At 41.6% G+C, this 15,326-nt stretch overlaps 1 long non-coding RNA gene across 4 annotated transcripts in view; it reads right to left on the bottom strand.

Annotated features, from left to right (window-relative positions):
• Positions 1-598: 598 nt before the first annotated feature.
• The window catches only part of LOC114593462 (uncharacterized), a 57,922-nt gene continuing 43,194 nt past the window's right edge, over positions 599-15,326 (bottom strand). The window contains exons 2-5 of one of the 4 annotated variants that reach the window (XR_013392389.1): positions 8,849-12,360; positions 8,686-8,761; positions 1,599-1,721; positions 599-1,495 (exon numbers count right to left, since the gene is read on the bottom strand). This is a non-coding gene — a long non-coding RNA (uncharacterized LOC114593462). Of the gene's footprint in view, positions 1,496-1,598; positions 1,722-8,685; positions 8,762-8,848; positions 14,323-15,326 lie in introns of those variants that run through there. The other 3 variants (XR_013392388.1, XR_013392391.1, XR_013392390.1) reach the window with 3 other exon arrangements.

The raw sequence follows: 15,326 nt of genomic DNA, 5'->3' as shown, positions 1-15,326 counted from the left end.
TAACCCACAGCGCCACCCGCATCCCCATATAACCCTTTGGGGGACTCTAATACTTTATTTGTTCTAAGAAGTCTCTTGTTTTGGGAACTTAGGATATTTATTTTAGGACATATCTTTCATCTTGCTTTATTACATGTGGTTCAATTTTATTCACAACGTTACAAAAAGAGCATTGCATTAGTCTATTGATTTTAAAGTGATATTTGCAGTCTCCCACTTCAGCAGTTCTGTGGGTGAACTCTTGCTACCTCCTGCTATGGGACTTATCTCTGCTATGGAAAGCCCCCCAAGATACTGGTTGGCAGTTGGATCGTGTGGGAAAGGTAGGCATCTGGAGTCAGTGCAGGCATAGAGTGCTTTTCTTCTCTACTAGTTTAATGGTGCTCTGAAAATTTTCATTTTACTACAGTATATTTTAAAAGATAGTGCACAGTGTATCACTCAGCCACACCCACTGTCTCCCTCTTTCACAATTTAATTGATGGTTGTGCAGATCTACAAATCAAGCACGAGTTCAGTTGTGAGTCTTGCCCCTTTCTCCATGCCCACTTATTAATATGGGGAAAATATGTCTACATACATGCTTTCAGTCACTATATTAATTTTTAAAAACAAAAAAAATCAGAAACTTTTATTGTTATCATTCAAAAACTGGTCCAGGGATTGGCAGGAGGCTTCCTGATTACATACTGAGGCACTGAGAACATCTCTGAAGAGGAAAGTTTCATTGGATTTCTGCATTACTTCCAAATTTATTTTATTTGTTATATTTAACAAGATTTAGACACAGCTTCATCATCCAAACCTCTTAGCCATTTACATAAAATATACATTTAAAAGAATGATGAAATCAAATGTTAAAAACAAGCTGATTTCCTCCCCCACCCCCCAAAAAATAAGTAAAATGAGCAATTGTTTGTTTGTTTTAGTAAAACAAAACAAAATTTCATATTAAAGCAGATATCAAATATTCATGTCTAGGTAGGCTTACCTAAATGAAAAAGGTTTTAACAATTGTCAAAAACATTAGAATGAAGGTGCCAGTGAAATATCAGTTGGCAGGGAGTTCCACAGTATAGGCGCTGTCACATCACAGTTAAGGATGAATTCCTTGAAAGTGCGAAACAGAAATGTCACTTTGTAAAGGCTTTGCCTGCCTTCACTTTCCAAAGCCTCTCACAATATCATATGGAAAGTCAAGGGAAGGAAGCATATTCATTCTTGGCTTCTGTTTGGTCAACGTGAAGTAAAACGCTCTCATGCAGCTTCATTATACGATTTTACTTGAGTCTGGTTGTGGCCATGATATTGATGTGTAACGGTGTCCTTAACTGTCTTCATTCATTTGGATCAACATGTTGATTTGCCATTAATAGAAATTATTGTATATGCTATGAGAACAAATTAAGCTTGTTAAATTAACTGTGTTTCTAAGAAATGCTAGGAATTACAGAAATATTGAAGAGCTGGCATCCCACGCTGCAATTTTCAGGATCTAAATTAGGTGTGAATGAGACAGAGATGGATTGTTATTGTGAAAATAAGTAGTTATGGACAGATTTTTGTTATTGCTATATTTCCTTTCATTTTATATTCACCTTCAAATTGAAATTAGTGTTGAAATCGGCTGGGCTGAAAGTTCCACTGTGATCCTTTTTTTGCAGACTTTCAATAGGCATTGGGTAAAAAAAAAAAAAGGGTGAACACTACAGGCAATCCATCTGCAGACAGGAAGAGAAGAATTACAAAATGTTTTAAGGGACGTAGAGCTTTACCCGGAAATTATTTATTAATTAATTTTAAAATAGCCGCACATAATTACAACACATAATAAAACCATTACATTAATAAGTATCCACAATTAAAATGTACAATAAACAAGCCCATTAAAACAGCCTACCAATTAAAACGGTAAAAACAGCAATTAAAGCAGCAGGTTCAAATCAGAAGATGAGGACAATGCTTGTTTAAACAGGTGTGTCTTCAGGAGCTGGTATGATTCTAGTACGAATGCCAGTACCAATAAGGCCTTTTATATTTCAGGAGAGAGAGCATTCCACAACACTGGGTGCGCAAGCCGAAAAGCCCACCTCTGTGTTACCACAAGCTGATGAGTGTCAGCCCACGGCAAAGCTAACCAGGTTCCATTTGTTGTCTTAATCCTCTTACCATAAAAAAGGACTTCGCCTTAAAAAACAAAACAATTATCGCTCTGCATTTTGCTCCTCCAAATTGCCTAGCGGCTATGTCTTTCCCACAATGCTTCCTCTGAATGGTGTTACATCATCATGCATGACAATATTCAATACAGTGGTACCTCAGGTTACAGACGCTTCAGGTTACAGACTCCACTAACCCAAAAATATTACCTCAGGTTAAGAACTTTGCTTCAGGATGAGAACAGAAATCACGCAGCAGCGGCACGCCGGCAGCGGGAGGCCCCATTAGCTAAAGTGGTGCTTCAGGTTAAGAACAGTTTCAGGTTAAGACCTCCAGAACGAATTAAGTTCTTAACCAGAGGTACCACTGTACAGTATTACTCCTACTCAGAGCAGACGCATCGAAAACAATAGGCCTGACTAAATTAGGCCCATGACTCTCAATGGTCTACTCTGAGTAAAAGTTAGCAACAAACCACAGTGTCACTCTGGATCTGCTCCAAGTAAAGGTCTGCTCACAGTCCTAAAACGTGATTCTTCTCCTGTTCTCTGGAAAAATTGCAGACACGCCAACTTTTTTGACTTGCAAATGGCCTCTGGAAAGGTACTAGAATGATTTTGAGAGAGCTCCAGCGAAGGCCTGAAGGCTCAGTCCTGCCCAAACAAAGCTGGTAGCACTTTGCCACCAACTCCCTTTGTGCATTCCATCTTGTACCCTGAGGATGCCAAAAGAGCAAGAGCTACTCATCTGACAGCAGTGTATGCACAGACTGCACAGCCTTGTCATTACACTGGCAACGAGAGCAAATCAAGGACATCCTTCAGACAATGAAATAGCTAAAGTGGCTATGGGCCAGCAATGTCATAAAACACGAACCTGTGGAACGCGAGCTGTCATGTATTTCATACCAATTTGCATCCTTACTTATTTATTTATCTTGCCGAAACCCGGCACAATGGAAACAATAAGACAAAGATTCAACTGGCAGAGGTCTCACCTCTATTTTGTATAATTTGATGCTTAAAAGCTTACAAGTAAAACATGTAAATATATGCAGACCTGAGAGTAGGCCTTCAGTATGGAAATTACAGAGAAGAATTTACAAAACCACAGGCCATAAACAAGAACACTGTGATGGCTATAAACACTTAGGCATCCAATGGGGATGCCGGGAGTCTCCTTGTCTAAATGCAGTTGTCGATATTCTAGAAGATATGTTTTTATGCCGTGTGAAAAAAGGTTGTATCAGCATCTGACTGCAAGAATCATCCTTATACTCAGGCCATCTCACAGTCTCTCTATGCTGTAAGATGCTGGCATTAGCAGACTTATTCCCCTTGCTATTTATGCACATGCATAGAGCTTTGATTCCTTGTCAGCAGCAATTTTGAACTGAGAGTCATTTTCAAGCCACCGGCCTTTGCTATCCATTAAACACCACTGTGAAGGAACACAGGTATGCTGGAGCTAAGTACTAATTTTCCTTGGCAGCTGGAGGTGAAAGGAAAGAGGTGACATGAAAATACCAAAATTATAGTCAGTTGATGCACAAGAATAAAAGGTGGCAAGACAAGACACACTAAGTTCACGGGGGGAAAGTATACAAATGGGCACAAAAGTTGCACTTAGGTAAACAAAAACAAAAAAGATAAAATACTGTCAAGGATTGGTGTAACTGCTGGGAACTGATGTCACTAACATTTTTACATTCTAGCATGGCTGAGTGTGTCATTCATGAGATTTCCTAAAGTTTTTCTGAGCCTGGTAACAGCATGAGATTCCCCCCCCCCCAAGTAGCTGCCTTAGATTATCCCCCAGAAATTATGGATAGCAATTTTGCCTCTCCATTTTTATGCAAAACAAATACCGCTCATCACTAAAGTAGCAGTCCCAAACAGACTTTGCTAGCTGACTCCTGTGGGGTTAGCCAGCTCTTATTCTAAATGATCATATATATCTTTAATGATTTTGTTTTATTCTGATGTTGTCTCTGTCTGCCAACTGTTTTCCTTCGTGCTATTTTTATTGTCAATTATGCTTTATTTTGGCTTATAGGCTTTTACCTCTGTTTTCAGTTGTGATATTGTATGGTGTGTGTGTGTTTGAATTGTTAACCTTGGACTTTTAAGGAAAAGTGACATACAGAGGTTGTAAATCAAGGAAGGTGAATCTCAGGCCCCCAGGGCTTAGCCTCTCCAGAGTCACCCCGCTCTCCACCCCTGCTTTGCACTCTCTTTGAGTGCCTTTACATGCTTGGAATGTGTTCTTGATACTTCTTGCTTGCATGGATGAAGTGCAGAGAGGGACATGTGAATGGGAAGGCCAAAATTCGCAATTTCTGCTCTGCTAACCTTTCTCTCTGACCATGCCCACTTTTGTCATTTGCCCCAACCACCAGTGCCATGTAGCCCCCATAAAGTTTCCCAGAAGCGAATGTGGCCCTCAGTCTGAAAGAGATTCCCAATCTCTGTATTAAATAAATATGTGGCCCTATATTGAGCCATAGCTGAAGCCATATTTCTCTTGTGAGCAACCTTACAGAAGACCATCCCACAATTCTTGACACCACTCTTGGTGCTGTGGCTTTTAACAATAACAAACAGGAATAGGTTAAGAAGATTTCACAATGGCACCAAACTCAAGAAAGCTTCCATTGTCTCACTCTTTTAATTCAGTCTGGACAGCACATAGATTCAACCCATAGAAGTAAAACTGGGATCATTTCAGACACATAACTTTCCTCTTCACTTAAGTTGACTTTCTAAACCACAGAACGGTACACCTCTTCCCTGTATTCTGTTAAGAACAGATAAAAACTGTTAGGCGTGTACACAGCTTTTTTCCATGGAGATTGTCATCAAAGAAAAGAAAGGTTTATGGAAGAAAAACAACATAAATGACTTCCCTGTCATAGCTTAAGTATCAAACACTATAACTGACTATAGAGTTTAAAACATGAGTTTTACCAAATTGTGGCCTGACTTCACACATTTATTTTTATTTTTAGAAATTGGAAATAATTCTCCCCAAATAGTGGTCAGGCTGCAAGTCTATGCACACTTATCCTAGGGTAAGTCCCACTGAGCTAAAATGAAAATCCCTGCTGGATCTGACCAGAAGCCTATCTATTCCAGCAGTATGAGGGTAAGAGCTCTTTCCTTCTGTTTCCTGGTGACTGGCTTTCAGAGGGATGCTAGTAACCAGTGATAGCCTTTACTGCCATGAATTTGTCTAATTCCCTTTTAAGGCTATCTAAGCTGGCAGTTCTCACCATGTCTTGTGGAAGAAAGCTCCACAGTTTCACTATGTACTGTGTAAAGTTCTGGATTTCCCACCATTCCGTTTCATGAATGACCCTGGGACCTAGTATCATGAGAGAGGGAGACAAAACTCTCCCTGTCCACTTCTTCACACCATGCATTTCTTTATATACCTCTATTCTATGTGGGACAGGACTGTCTCAAGCAAGGGTTTCAAGATGTGAAGCCAACTCACTAATTTCAACATCAACTTCGTTGGACTGGTCATGTTGTGCGAATGCCTGATTATCATCTTCCAAAGCAACTACTCTATTCTGAACTTTAAAATGGAAAGCGTAGTGCTGGTGGTCAACAAAAGAGGTTTAAAGACTGTCTCAAGGCAAATCTAAAAAAATGTAGTATAAACACTGACAACTGGGAAACACTGGCCTGCGAGCGCTCCAGTTGGAGAACAGCCTTTACCAAAGGTGTCATGGGCTTTGAAGACACTCGAACTTAGGACGCAAGGGAGAAATGTGCTAAGAGGAAGGCACGCTTGGCAAATCCACACCATGATCAACTCCCGCCCAGAAACCAATGTCCCCACTGTGGAAGGACGTGTGGATCCAGAATTGGCCTCCACAGTCACTTACAGACTCACTGTTAAAACCGTGTTTATTGAAGACAATCTTACTCAGCTGCGAGTGATCACCGAAGAAGAAGAAGAAGAAGAAGAAGAAGAAGAAGACGAAGATGAAGAAAAAGAAAAAGAAGAAGAAGAAGAAGAATTTAAAATGCAAATAAAACACAGCAAAGCTAAATTTTGGCCTCACACAGAGCCCCATATTATGAAAGATTACCAAAGTCTGCCCTTGGCTCGCTTGTATATTGTGGGGATCCTGGGCCCACATAAGGATATGTAAATACCTTTGGATGGAAATGTGAATTGATGAGAGTTGTTGTCCAACAACAGCTAGAGGGCACCGTGTTGCTTACCCTGATGCATGTTTGTTTCTTTAGAGAAAATGTGATAAGCAGGAAAATGAAGAGTCATACTTTTCAGGTACACTCAATTTGGTAGTAACAATGCATTTTGGTCAGAAATTGGATAATATACAAATGTTCCCCATAGATAGAATGCAGATATTGCATTTGTACTTTAACCTATATTTGCATTATGACATATGCAAATGATTCAGGCGGGGGGGGGGAGGAATCAAAGCTTAGATTAGGCCATGCACCAGACTTTGTGTTCTCAGTGCCTGACCCTGCCCTGAAACATTTGAAGCAATCTAGAGAAAGGAGTTCCTTCGAGCCTGCCTTACCCTGCTAACTGAAGCAAAACAAGTGCTTGTGAAAAGGAGTGAGCACTTCCACGGCAACTGGTGTGTTTTTCAGAACCCAGCACCTTTCAGTTTGTAAGCAGAGCACAATAAAAGGTGCTATGCACCAACTAGTGCCATTCTCCCTATTCCTCTCCAAAACAGTTTTGCTAAGATATCGTTTTCATAAAGGTCTGGAGATCAAAAAGCATGAAAGACAAGCCAGTGGGACATTGCACCAACCATGCTATTACAGCATGCATCCTGACAAACCTGAGTAAATCATGCTACACATTACACTGGACTCCTGCATATCTGAAATGCAGAGTTATTTGAACCACCTACCTGCTGTAATCACAGTATTGTAAAATGGGTGGGTGCACAGTGTTCAGCCTGCTGAGATCTATTTCATGACTCCCAATGCATACCAGATTCTAGACTGGCAGATTACTATATCTGTGTTCTGCTGCCTGCCTGTCAGAGTGAATAAGTGGTTTAATTTACAGTTGCGGGACTTGAAATTGAGAGGGGGGGGAAGCAATGGGGGGGGGAGCCTACATATATCCTAGTGAACTTTCACATCAACAAACTGTTGCACATTTGAGTCATTCAAAATGCTTTATTAATCTCTAAAATTCTATCTACCCTTTTTTAAAAAATTGACAACCTGCAGTGAAGTCCACATATACTACAAGGCTCTTCATGTTTTATTATACAGGTTTAGTATGGAAAACAGTTTCCCACCGACGAAAGTGCCAGACAACCTGATGTATTGGGGAACCTGGCACCCAGGTACCCTGACAGGGGATTTAAAGGGAGAGAGGAAGTCATTCTCTGGCTCAGTAATATTCTCTGGCTTTTAAACTGTGGCTAATTTAACTCTAACTTGCTTCTCTCTGTTGCACTCATATTTTACACTTAAGACATAAGCAACACTTCATGCATTCAACATTTTTAGAATTTTCATTTTTCATTTAATAGTTCCCCACTGATGCATAACCCTGTCCCTTTGGAAAGAAAAACACACAAAGCTTGTGTGAATAGCTCTGTGTGTTGAGCAAGTGGTGCGTGGGTCACCCAGGTAAACCAAATACAGTGGTACCTCGGGTTAAGAACTTAATTCGTTCTGGAGGTCTGTTCTTAACCTGAAACTGTTCTTAACCTGAGGTACCACTTTAGCTAAGTGAGGTACCACTTTAGCTAAGTGAGGTACCACTCCCGCTGCTGCCGCCGCCCGATTTCTGTTCTCATCCTGAAGCAAAATTCTTAACCCAAGGTACTGTTTCTGGGTTAGCAGTGTCTGTAACCTGAAGCGTATGTAACCTGAAGCGTATGTAACCCGAGGTACCACTGTATATTGATTTAACCAAAACACCTTTTGAATTCCCAAGTCATGTTACAAGTTTTTAGCACCCTTCATTTTGGGAATTTGGAATTTGAAAAATTCAACACACCCTACCACCCCATCCTCACCATGATGTAAGAAGCTCCAACAGATTTATTTAGAAAAAAAGATATATTAGACACAGGTGATAAGAACACCTTAATTTTCGCTTAATGTCAAATAACTGTAGCTAATGGGGAGTTGCTATAAGGTTAGTAAAAGTACCAAGCAATGGCAAAGCTTCAGCATGTAACTGTATAAAATAAATGCACAAATGTATCTAAAAGCAGTGGCTAGAATGACATTAATATATATTTCTCATTCTTCCCTTGCTATGGGCTTAACCTCTGAGATGCTTCGGAGAAATACTCTATTACTTACCCTTTAGTGAGCATCTCTATCTCCTACATATGAAATTTGCATATGTCAATTATTGTAGAACCTACGCATCAAATTCAGCACTTGTTACAGGCTGTCTGATTGGCACTTTGATCCTAAAGGGAATTATGTTTCAGTCCTCAATCCGGTTATATCTGAAGTAGTCCCACAGATTTTGATGGGCTCACACTAGAGTAACTACCTTGAGGAATGCAGTTCAATTCCCTGTAGGGAATCCACTTAGGGCATGCTTCTCCGAGTCACTGGGGAATCAGTATCTTTAAGATAAAAATTTAATAGCATCATTTATTAAATTAAATTAGTTAGCACTAGTCTAGCAATTGATGCTACAGCACCTGACATACCTGTTCACTGCATTCTGTAGGGCTGTTATTCATATGGAACATGCCTGTAGTATAAAGTGAATCAATATGCAGAATATGAGAAGAAGAAAAAGAAGAGGAGGAGGAGGAGGAGGAGGAGGAGGAGTTTGGATTTGATATCCCGCTTTATCACTACCCGAAGGAGTCTCAAAGCGGCTAACATTCTCCTTTCCCTTCCTCCCCCACAACAAACACTCTGTGAGGTGAGTGGGGCTGAGAGACTTCAGAGAAGTGTGACTAGCCCAAAGTCACCCAGCAGCTGCATGTGGAGGAGCGGAGACGCAAACCCGGTTCACCAGATTACGAGACTACCGCTCTTAACCACTACACCACACTGGCTCCCATGTTTTTTCCAGAAGAAAGACAAGAGCATTAATAATTAAAAATAATTGGCGCTTTTCTTTCCAGTTTGTGGTATCAGAACTTCAGCTACAATTATAACCTGACCGCCTGCCTTGGCAACTTTTGGACCAGCATGGCCTGCTTGGGCTTTTGGCACGCTGCAGCTCCATTTATATTTTCCAGAAGAACATGTGCCTTGGAGACACGCACTTTGTGTCCACCGACTTAAGCACTAATACAGTGGTACTTCACAAGACGAATGCCTCGCAAGACGAAAAACTCGCAAGACAAAGGGTTTTTGGTTTTTTTAATTGCTTCGCAAGACGAATTTCCCTATGGGCTTGCTTCGCAAGACGAAAACGTCTTGCAAGTTTGTTTCCTTTTTCTTAACACCGTTAATACAGTTGCGACTTGACTTCGAGGAGCAACTCATAGCACGCGGTGTGGTAGCCTTTTTTGAGGTTTTTGAAGACTTTGGTATTTTTGAAGCTTTTCCAAAACTTTTCCGAAACCGTGATTCGCAAGACAAAAAATTCGCAAGACAAAAAACTCGCAGAACGAATTAATTTCATCTTGCGAGGCACCACTGTATTAGTATCTACTGGGAAAACCCAGCAGTGACAAGATACCCAACAAGACACCATCAAGTCCTGGTGAAGAGAAGCCAGGATGGTGCAAATATGGTGAGTGGTCTGTGGTAGAGAGAACCAGGTAGGCTGCTCACATTGTGGGGCAGAAGATAGAGGGCCCTTAATTACGTCCATAAAGCCCACCTTTGACTCCTTGCAGTTTTAGCTAAATTATGCCTCTGTAGCCTTTTAAAAACAACAACCAAGAGAGTACCAGGAGTCCTCAAACTTTTTCAGCAAGGGGCTGGTTTACTGTCCCTCAGACCTTGTGGGGAGCCGGACTATATTTTGAAGAGAAAAAAATGAATGAGGGATGATGAGCGGTGTGCAAAAGGGCTCCAGAGAGGGGCTGCTTTAAATGGCGGCCGCTCAAGAGGGGCGCTCAGCCAACCGCAGCTCCTTCCTTTGGCAAGAAGGAAAGGTTCTGGTTGTGCAATCTAGCCGTGTACAGTGGTACCTCGGGTTAAGTGCTTAATTCGCTCCGGAGGTCCGTTCTTAACCTGAAACTGTTCTTAACCTGAAGCACCACTTTAGCTAATGGGGCCTCCCACTGCTGCTGCTGCACCGCCATGCGATTTCTGTTCTCATCCTGAAGCAAAGTTCTTAACCCGAGATACTATTTCTGAGTTAGCGGAGTCTGTAACCTGAAGCGTATGTAGCCCTAGGTACCACTGTATTTGAAGAGCTGTTAGTTTGGTTAAAAGCACACAGGCAGAATGCCCTCCTTCATCTTCCCCATCAATTTTCCCACACAGCCTATTTTTAAAATGCCAATTTCACAGCAATTTACAGCACAGACTTAACCATGTCTACTCAGAGGTAAGTCCCATTCAGTTCATTGGGGTTTACTCCCATTCTCCCACTTACATGGGATTAGGGTTGCAGCCTAAATATTTGAGAAACTGAGTAGTTTACACTTGTCAGTTTCCCTTTATTCAATATGTGTTTCCTTCTCAGACTTGCTGTCATGTGGATTATTTTTATTTCTTGTTCTGGGTTTGAAGCAAGGCAGCATGAGACTTTTGGTTGTAGAAGGTGAGGCTGCCAAAGTTTACTTGCCCGCCTGCCTGCCCACGTGACCTGCCTCCTGCTGCTGTGGGGTGCACCAGACACATCTCGTTTGCTGTGGAAAGGGAAGAGGTCTGCTTTTAGATGCAAGTTTCAGTGTAATAGCTGCCTTCCTTCATTCTAGGCTGTTTCTGATTCTTAGACTAAGGGCTGAGGTGAGTCACAGGGGGCTAACTTGTAGGCTCTTTCACAATCCTCTGCAATAAATTGGTTTTGTGCCTTGGTTCCAGGGCCGTCTTAAGTATATCCGGCGCCGTGGGGCAAAGATCCCTTCAGTGCCCCCCCCCCTGTTGCCGACCCAGAGTTGCCGACCTTTTTATGGTTCTGCTGACAGCTTTGCAGGGCTGGAGGAGGCAAGCAGCGGCTGGAGGGTGGCCCCTCCAGCGGGGAAGAGGCGGAGGCTCTGGGCGCGACGCTGCTTCAGCGCAGCATGGCAAGGCGGGCAAGGGCAGCAAGCTGATGCCGGGAGGTGCCGTGTCCAGCCTCCGCCTCTTCCCTGGCGCCCTCCAAAACTTGGCCCCCTGGCACCCTGCGCCACTTGCCTCTGTGGGCAAGATGCCCCTGCTTGGTTCATGTAATAGACAGAACACACACTCTTTACAAGGTAATGCAGGATGTTCAGCTGAGTTGCCCCCAATCTTTCCTTTTTTCTGCTTAACCAACCGGCCTGAGACCTCCGGGTATAGGGTAGCATATAAATTAAATAAATAATAATAATAAAATAATAATAACATCAAAATAAGGTCATCCCTTTCACCCAGTACTGAACTCTTTTCTATGCCCTGCAATAGCTCCAACAGGCAATTATTACAGTCTACATTTTTTTTTGCCTTGCACTGTTAACATGTCTCTCTGTCCCCCCTCAACTTGGAGAAACATTGCATGCAATCCTGTAAAGTGGTTTCTAGTCTTTGAAAGCTTATGCCACCACCATCGCCATTATTATTATTATTATTATTATTATTATATGTTGCCCATCTGACTTGGTTGCCCCAGCCACTCTCGGTGGCTCCCAACAAAATATTAAAAACACAACAAAACATCAAACATTAAAAACTTCCCTGAACATAATAAATGTGATAGTTATTAAATTGCCACAAGTTTTTAGTTGAGTTTTGCTACAACATGGTTGCTCCTCTGGAAATAATTCCAGCAGGCTTGGGTTTTTTGGGTTAGGGTTAGGCTACAAAGACAAAGGTCACCTCCAGCTGTCGCCATTTTGTGTAAGGGATTCTATCACATACTGTAGATTTAGTTTTGTGCAATTAAATTGGATAAAATTGCTCTGTAGTAACAAGATCACTGTTGTTTTTAATTTGTTTTGCAGTTAGGAAAGTGATGGGGAAATGCATTCCAAAGTGTGTCCATATACGGAATGCTGTGGCTGCAAGCAATTTCTTCGCGATCTTGCAAATAAAGCTCAACAACCTTTGTGTCCGAATCTTCATGGCAACCCTAAATCAGAGTGAAATAAGGATAGGCGTTATTGTCATATAACCTTCCTGCAAACAAATCAGAATAAATTCTCAATAAAGAGCATACATCATATAATCTCTGCATGAGCTTTGTGCCTGCACATCAGAGTAAATGCTTAAGAAACAGGTCATCTGGAGGAGCCCAAAGTTCTGAGGTCCATTTTTCTTGCACATATCCAAAAATATTTTTTTCCTTTACCTTATTTTTGCCTTCCTTAAAAACTCCCTGTGGCTGTTTGTCCATATCTCTTGTCTATTTAATGCAAGTGAAAACTGCAAAATGAAACTGAGTCATTCTGGCATCGTTAAGAAAGTGCAAGAAGAGACTCTTGAACAGCCAGGGGACATAAAGGCCCTCCTGCCATCTTATAATGCTCTTTGTCATTTCAATGTGAACTGCAGCAATAAGTGTATGAATCATAAGCAGACTTGAACTCAGGTATGCAATTGACTTTTAATTAGCGTTTTCGTGCCCCACTCTCCAATCCAGTAGTAAAATTAGTGCCACCCGCCCCTTTATTGATCATTAAGATTAGTGCAGCTGGGGAGGTTGAATGTCCCGTTGGAAATGTTTAGTTGCTTAGGAAGCTGCCTGGCTTTCTTTGTTTATTTGTTCTTGTACTTGCACTTCTGCCGCGTTAACTCATGGAAATTGCTTAGGGACAGATTTAAATCAAAACAGACAGTTTCCATTTTTGCTCTGTAACTAGAATGGTGACATTGGTTTCAAATGTGCTGCTGGTGAGAGGCAGGCAGCCTTGTAATATTTGTTTACCTTTTGCATGGAGCACAGTTGACACCCCTCCGTGGAAAATAAGGAGGCTTTCTTTGCAGTGTGATGAACCGAGCTTCTTTAAACAAGATGGGGTGGGGTGGCTGGAGATTTGGCTCTGTTCTGATTCTTTTGAAATATAGATGCACGGGCCTTCTCTGCTTCAGGGGCTCCAAATATTAACCACACACTTACCAGTCATTAAAATCCTCCCCAAACATTTGGCACACAAGCACCAGCGGTCCTGGGATTATGGTTCAGCAACTTGAAAGTGTTTGTATTTCTTCTGTATTGGGCATCTTTTGCTTACCCAAGCGGACAAGTCCCCTTTTGGTTAATCCTCTCCTTTTTTTGTGACTTGCCTATCCCTGTGGGATTTGGACCATGAAGGCTATTTGTTCCATTAGTTCGGCAGTTCCTAAATTCTAATCCCTAGTAAAGCACTAGCTCACTGCCTGACCTTGGCAAGTTGCTTGACCTCCCTTTGCCTCAGTCAATCCAGCTGGAAAATTGGGTAAAAAGCAGGACTCTAGGGAGAACCAGATGTTGCATCTGAAATGTAATGGGCAAAGTATGCACTGCACAAAGTCGACAGTTTTGTTTGGCATTTATTTGGCAATTTTATTTGGCATTTTCAGGACAGAGCTAGAATACATTTATAGAAGTAAAGCCGGGAGGCCTTATTGCAGGGAAATGGTAGACCTTTCCTGTTCCTGTTGCATTTCATATGTTAAGATTGGGAACTTTTGTTTCAACAAAAAGATAAAGAATGATCTAGGTAGTGCGATGTTCTGTGCCAGAGCTCCACTATACACTTTTTAAGATGTCACACAAAGTACTGTTTTAACTTTGTCTTTTGTATTTATTTGTGTACTGTACATTGCTGCAATGTTTTTGAATGGTGGGTGGTGGTTTATAAATTCTTTAAATAAAATAAAGAAATATTGTAACAGGTTTTTGACCCAGAATTGATACCTTCTTATTTTCACTATTAATTCTAAAATAATGTAACGCTCTGGAGCCTACTTACCTACAAACTAAAGCCTAATATTTGTTGGTGTTTTGGTTGGTTAAAGGAAAAATTGGATTAAAAACGAGGTCCAGGTTGGGGCAAGTACTCTTTGGTGGGAGAACTCCAGCAGAGATTTAAAATCACAAAATGTGTAGCAAAGTAAATATTTTTTATTACGTTTCTTTTCATAGTTTTGTACATTCCAAATAGTACAGAAGAAACCAAATACAAGAAACACTTTTTTTGATTTTTTTTTTAACAAAAAAGAAAAAGAAAAAACCTTAATAAAGTTATAGATTTAGTAAAGTAAAGCATGGAAATATAGGCTATTAGAGCTTTAAAAGTTTCCCTCTCTAAGTTGCTTCCAAAGATCTCCACTTCCCTTAGCATAGAAAACGAGCACATTTGGTAAGTTAAAAATTTACTTACAAACTCTTCAAAGGTCAGATTCATGTGCTTTTTCATATAGCAGTCAGAAAACACAGGCAGTAAAATTAGGTTCCAAAGTGGTGAATGCTTCTAAATTATTTGTATAGAATAATTGTCAACTGCTCTAAGGTCTTCAGATGAAGGGCAGTATACTAATTTAATTAATAATAAACATAAACACAAGGATGACTTGCATAAGCCACATGGTCTGAGCTTGGAGCAACCAGCCCAGACCTCCTTATTTGTAGGAGTTCACATGGTGGAATGGAAGAACAAAGAGTTTGATAACCAGGCCTAGCTAAGCCTGGCAGCAAAGCTTACTCTATGGTCTTAACCAGGATTTTTTCAGCTGGAACACGTAGGGATTGTGTTCCAGCACCTCTCAGGGGCCCCCAGAAGCCGGGGGGGGGGGGAGAGACCTGACCAGCCTCAACAAAACCCCATTGCGCCTATGGCTCATGAGGAGACCCTCCCCAGAACCTGGAGTAGACATCCTCCAGAAAGGGTCTCCTTGCGAGCCAGAGGTGCAGCAGGGTTGTGCTGAGGCTCTTCAACCTCCTGCCTTTTTCCTAGCTGGAACACAGGAAGAAGCGTCCCTGCATGTCAGCTCTTCAAGCCGCCTTGTCTCTCCTGCTTGTGCACACGAGCTGGAAAAGCAGGGCTGCTTGGTGGACTGGCACAGCTGAGACACAGGGAAGAAGCCTCTTGGTGCCTCAGCAGACCAAGCCCCCAT

Source organism: Podarcis muralis, chromosome 1, assembly GCF_964188315.1.
Source record: "Podarcis muralis chromosome 1, rPodMur119.hap1.1, whole genome shotgun sequence".
Classification (NCBI taxonomy): Eukaryota; Metazoa; Chordata; class Lepidosauria; order Squamata; family Lacertidae; genus Podarcis; species Podarcis muralis.
Note: the sequence above shows the minus strand (reverse complement) of the source record. Positions and strands in the feature narration are given on the sequence as shown.